General features: G+C 32.4%; 1 long non-coding RNA gene across 1 annotated transcript; it reads left to right on the forward strand.

The window, feature by feature from the left end:
- On the forward strand, nucleotides 1–969 carry LOC120124380. Its single transcript, XR_005516271.1, has 3 exons — nucleotides 1–274; nucleotides 493–552; nucleotides 672–969. It is a non-coding gene; the product is annotated as an uncharacterized LOC120124380 (long non-coding RNA).
- Nucleotides 970–6,711: the final 5,742 nt, after the last annotated feature.

A 6,711-nucleotide genomic window follows, 5' to 3' on the forward strand; every position in this document is an offset into this window, starting at 1 on the left:
TGTGGTTCGAAATCAGAGGGAAGAGAGAGAGTTTTCTAACTCTCTCAACTCCCTCAATCGGGGAAGAGAAAGGTCATCGCCGCCGGTGGCGTTCACGGCGACCCACGGTGACCGGAGAAAGGCAACCACCCAAAAAATTTTCTCTCCTCACCTTCAACTTGAAACCCAAACTATTTTAGCCTAAAACTCCCTTTAAACCCCCTAGATATAAGTTTTACCTTCCGAATACTCGAAGTTTCCGACGACCTTTAGGATTCCGGCTTCTTGCACTAAGGTAAAATATCTCTCTCTTTTTTATTCCCTTTCCTTTTCCTTTCGATTGCTCTTTTATTTTCCTCGGTGTGAGTTGTTTCTTTTTGTTTTTCCTTTTGGATTCCCCTTTTGTTCTCTCTGGTTTTTCCCGATTCTTCCTCCCTCTTTTTCTGTATTTTTCTTTCTCTTTTATGGTGATCCCCCTTGACTGCTCTCTGCCCCCTGTCTTTTTTGATTTAGGGTTGATAGTTGGTGATAATAGTGAACTCTCCTGAGTAGGGGCATGGTTCTCTGATCTTGGTAGGTGAAGAATCCTGATTTTTCGGGATTACTTGTCATTTTAAAAATGGGTTCACTGTTGATGACATTTTTGTTGCTTTTGATTTTTGAATTGATTTGCTTTATGTGAGTTACTGTAGATGACGATGGGGCGGTTGAAATGGCGGTCGGATCGTCGGGAACGGGCCGGAACAGTGGTGGTGGTGCGGCTGGATTAGGGTTTAAAAACCCTAATTATTCTAGGTTGCTGAGTTAGGCCCGGGTCGAGTCTGGATCGGGTATGGATCCTGGGTCAGGTCTGAATTCTCTTGTAGTGGGTTGTTGGGCTTCAGGTTGATGTTATGGTTGGGCTTATATGTTGGGCTTCGTTTGTAAACTGGGCTCAGGGTGAGGGCCTGCAAAAATTATTAAAAATAATAATAATAATATTTTTTAAGACCTGGACGGGTGTCTACACTCTCCTCGATGTTGGTCTTGTCACAACTATTCTATAAATCATGTTTTTTGTATTCTCAAGATTGCTTTGCAGAAAAACAAAGTCGTTTGTGACATTTTCATAATGCATGACATCTTCCTCGCTTGGATCTAACCTTGATGAAGCTTTTCCCTCGTTGTTTCGAAAAACAATAACGAGTAAACGATTAAGAACCAACTTATTAGCAATTTCTCGGCTGCTTGCTACACTCTCTCTAGCAGATGTGGGTGCATCTGGTTTGCAATCGACTAGACGGACACAATCATTGAGGGCATCGAGTTCTGCGGCACACTTGTTAATTTCCTGTCTTTCAAAGAATTTACTCTCGTCAACAGCTATCACTTCCTTAGCATCCGAGGATTGATGCTTCCTTACCCTATTAGAATCGATAACATTCAATCCAATATCCCCAAAAGCTTTTTCTGCTGGCAGATCCGAATCCATTGCAAAGACATCAGTAACCAAGCAAGTTTTTAGATAGCAAGTATCATTTATCAGCATCATGGAGTTCAGCAATATCTTTTGACGTTGAAGAATTGACTTCATCTAACAAATAACTTTTTCTCTCTTCTACTACATCGTCGACAACAAAAATGTCTCTTACTTCTATTAATTCAGATTCTCCTGAAATTTTTTCATCATATGTCCCCTTCGAATGCTCATATCTTGATGAATTCTCATCTTCCTCCCTTAAATTCACACCAGAAGCATTCACCATAGTCCAAATTAACATGTAGCTATTATAATGAGAATATAAAACAAGAATCTCAACAACTTTAAGTTCAACAAACCCATCACCCTTAACGCCCTTAATTACTACAGCAGGAAAGAGATCAAAACTTCCACAGTATCTATTTGAAGCCTCCAAAGGAAGAACCACTTAGAAACAAAGTTTTCATCGTCGACTTCGAAACTTCTAATGAATCGAGTCATACCCCTTCCCATTAACAAAAGCTTGAACTTATAAGGATCGTCAAACTTAACCCGTACCTTCTCATGTGCCAACACAAATGAATGGGTTCCTTCAATATTTGCCCCAACATGAACAATCAGAACCAGGAAATACTCAATAGGTAATCCCTTATATATTACCCACGTAGGTTGAACATACAACACACATAACATCCGAACCATGGAAATTTTAGTGACTAAAATGCAATTTTCGAAAATTACATGGCCTAAATAGAAAGTCAAAGCCAAGTGATTCATCTTTGACTAAGAAATATTTTAATGGAAATATTGCAATGGCATATTGTAAATATCAAGTTTTATTAATGATAATTTTGAGATTTCTCATTAATTGAATTTTAAATTCAATTATATTATTAAAAAGCCATGTGTTAAGAATTTTAATACTAGAATAATCATGAAAAATCAACATATTTCCAGCCATCTTCCTCCATTAGGCCGAAACTCCATTGCTTACCAAGGTATAATTTTTGTTTTGATTTTTGAAGCTACATACTTGATTTTTGGATTAAGCTATTAGACAGAGAATTAATCTACATTAAATTCTCTATCATTTGATATAAATTTTACATGGTGATCATGCTATGGGTTTATGGATTTTGAAGAATTGATGAAGGATTTTTATGTTTTTGATGTTGGAGATTATTTCTAAAGCATGTATGATGATTAAAATTATTTGTACATGGTTATATAATATTCGGCCACATCTAAGGTTTGTTGAGATTGGTTGATTTTGGTTTAATTTGATGTTATGATGGTTAGAATAACATGAATTTAATGTAAATAAGTTGAATTCATGCTTGAAATAGAATGGAAATTAAGCCTTAGAGGACTTAGTATATTCGGCCATAAGGAAAATTTGGGGGGAAATTATTGAAAAATTTCTTATGGTCTAGAATTGATATTAGAAGTGTTCTATGTAATTTGGAGATTAATTTGGATCAATTTGGAGCCTTGAGATAGTAAAAGGTCTAATTTACAAGTTTTGAGAATTGTGGGACATTATAGCAAGAATATGGTAATTGGGGTGTTCAATGATGAATTTTAATTATGCAATGATGGAAATTTAAGTTGAAAAGTTTTTTGGAACCAAATTGCAAATTTGGTAAATGACAAGGTGGAATTCAAAAGGTCTTGACATTTTAGGGACCTAGTTGCGAGCTTACCAAATGTGAAAGTATCATTTGGGTAAAATATTACATTGCTGGAAAATTTATTTATATGCTGTTTTTTGAGTTTAAATGTTGAGTTGGGATAAAATTATAAGTTTATAAAGGTGAATGGTTGAATTCAAAAAGTCTAAGAAACTTTGGGATGAAATTTCAAGTTTTTGAATGTTAAAGTATTGAATTGAGAATTTTATTAAGGTGCTAGAAATTTTAGTAATTAAAGTGCAATGAACATAATGGTGAAGGATCATTATGAATTTAATGGAAAAGTTAAGGTGAATTTTAGAAAAAAATCATAATTAGTGGTTTGATTGCGTAATTGGCAAAAGTTGAGGGGTTAATGATAAAAATAAATATTTATGAAATTTAAAGAGTATGTTTGAGAAGTTTGAAATTATGATGGAAATACGATTTAGTTTCATGTCGATTAAGTATCAATTTTATTTTTATAGATTTTTTTATTATTAAGTTTAGATTATGTTAGTTCAACACTATTATATAATTTGAATATTTTATGTTATTATATGATATTGTTAGATTACGATAAACCTAGCGAATCGAGTGATCCGAAAGGAAAGAACAAAACACAAGAGTAAGGAGTATTATAAAAGTTCGGTAGTGAGGCAAATGTGAATGCAGATTATTTATTTAATTATTTTGAACAAGAACGACTTGCGATAAATTAACCTTATATTATTATTTTCAAGTGTGATTTATAACTTTAATTATGGATTATTTCCATAATATTTTCATCAAGTTTAATGAATGATTTAGGGTATGAATTGCCTAAGTATGATTTTTATGATGATAAATATTAAATGTTTATGATTTCTAAGAAGTTGGATATTAAACGATTATTTTATGATTTATAAGCCCACTGTATGTTGTATTGAGAGTCATAGGTACATTTGACACGCCATTAAGTTTATTACTTTCAAGTTAAGTTATGATACACTTGTGTACATTATGTATTGCACCATTAGTGCTCATGTTATGATTTGCGCTTGGAGTGCATTTTATGCTCAGTTACGATTGGCACCGTGATGTGCCTAGTGTGCACATTATGTTCTACTCACATACCTTATGTTCTCTTAAATATACTTTGGGCTAAGAAAAATGAAATATGCCAGTTAGTTGGCAGGAAATATGATATGTTTATGCTAATTGATACTATTTATTATGATTTTTATACAAATATAAAACAAGTTGATTTTCAGGTTACGAAGAAGTACTAGACTTGAATAAGTTGGTTTGATTATTTTATTTAAATTATTCTTAATATTCCAAGTATTTATGATATTTTTATGTTTTATCTCACCTTAGCTTGCTACTGCCTCACTAAGTTATACTTAGCGCGTAATGATTTTCATGCGTAGGTTCTGATAGAGAACAGACGTGCAATGAGGAGCCTCCCGAACATCTTTTAGGAGATCTTCTATAATATCAGTATCAATAAGACAACTTTGATATTACTTTTGACTAGTAGTGGATGTATATTTATGTTATCAGTTTGCTTTATTAGTTTTATTTTAAATGGTCTGTAATAGTAAACGAGGATCATTTTATTTTGACTATACTAGTTATATTCGTATTTATGAATGAACAAATTATTTATGATATTATAATTTAAATGATTTTAAAAATTAAAAAGTGTTTAGGTAGTACTATATATAGTTTATGAAACATTACTAAACTGCCTAATCGCCATCTGAAAGTAAATTTGTTTCCAATGTTTAAATATTAATTTTATGACCAACAACCAGTTGCTCTAGTGGGATGAGGCACTAGGTCCCTTAAGCAAGGCCAGAGTTCGAATCCTGGCGTTTGTGAATGAAGCAAACTGGGGTTGGGAGGTCGCCCTCGCCTTTGCAGTACCCTATCTCGATTAGTCGGTTAATAGATCGGATACCAGTGATTAATTCAAAAAAATATTAATTTTATGACTTTATTGATTTAGAAGATAATTTTAAAGTTGAAAATAAACAAAATTGTGGGCATTTATGTTCAATGAATGTTTGTCAAGTTGATGTAACATCTTTAGTTCGTATTTCCAGACGTATTCGGGTTATAAGTGTTACATATATCGTCTTATCCAAAAATAAACGTGTCTCAACATGTAAGGTTATCCCTTTGAATTTCACGGCTTCGAGATTAAATGTTTTAACTTGTAACTTGCAAGGTTATGGGAAAGTATAAAATGAAACTAGTAAAAAATACGGTTAAAGAAAGGCGGTTGAGTTTGAGATGTTGGATAGGATTTTCGGTAAAAGAATACAATAATGATAGTTAGATGAAAAAAAATTCGATTATCAACCTAAAATATTAAATTATCTACATTAAAAAATTACATATTTGATAAGAATTTTAGTTACAATTCATAATGCTATATGAGTTTCTAATTGAATAAAACTTACCACTAGTGGTAACTTTTTTAATATGAAATATTTTGTTTCAACCTAAAATATTATCTTACGCACCCTAAAAAGTTACATATTCAATAAAAATTCAAGTTATAAAATAATCGTTTGACTATATAGAGTTGCTTTATTAAGTCTTTTGACTATTAAAAGTTACAAAATAGTCACGTAACTATATTGTGTTACTTTCACTAGAGCAAATATGTATTATGACATATACTATGAAAGAATATGAAAAAAAAGTGTGTTGTGAGATGATGAATAGTAAGTTATTTGAGACTATATAATGTTTCTATGTATGATGTAGCATCTCTTGGTAATATATCTGAATCGGATAAGGGGTGTTACAAAGGAGCTTAATAAAACAATATCCTATAATTAGGAGGTTATTTGTGTGCTCTATCCAAATTTTTTTATTAAAGATTTGTCTAATGTGAGATTATTTAATTAATAAAATAATGAAAACATAATGTTATGATAAGATTTTTTAACCAAAATATTTAATTTACAAAATCTATAAATTGAATGAATTTTCTTCGATTAATAAAGGGACATTGAGCTGTAATATAGATGTATAATATTATTATTAGTGCTCTAAAGACCTTGGGGTGTTGAAGAAAATGGGGTCGACAGTGTTTGTGGCCTGTGCCACTCAATGTCAACAAGGCGTGCGTATCCCTCCAGGCTCAATCCAATCAACCACCATCCGTGGCCGTAAAGATTGAGACATAAGCATGCTTCAACCTACCCTCCTCACTTCTTTTCTCCCTTTTCACACTTAACTACCATAGTGTTTTTGGAAAATGGTGAAGCATCCATCTCAAATCTCAATATTTCATTTATAAAGAATATTTTATCTGTTACACTTGGATCATGATTGGATAATATGAGTTCTTAAGGAATCTTTTGGTGTCTGATTGATCTTTGATTAGAGCTGGCATGTTGACTACCATACACTACACAATGGATTAATTTATCAAAAACCACAGTGGCCCCATGTCTTTGATCTTCGTTCCAAATAAAGTTTGAAACTCAAATACAATAAAATACACCAGATTCAATACAAATATTGTATCAGATCAGCTCTCTCTCATCTTTCACAGCCTGTCAAGCTTGAATTATTAACACCATGATTATAATTTGTTTATCT

The sequence above is a fragment of the Hibiscus syriacus genome, unplaced genomic scaffold (assembly GCF_006381635.1).
Source record: "Hibiscus syriacus cultivar Baekdansim isolate YM2019G1 unplaced genomic scaffold, ASM638163v2 tig00110418_pilon, whole genome shotgun sequence".
Taxonomy (NCBI): Eukaryota; Viridiplantae; Streptophyta; class Magnoliopsida; order Malvales; family Malvaceae; genus Hibiscus; species Hibiscus syriacus.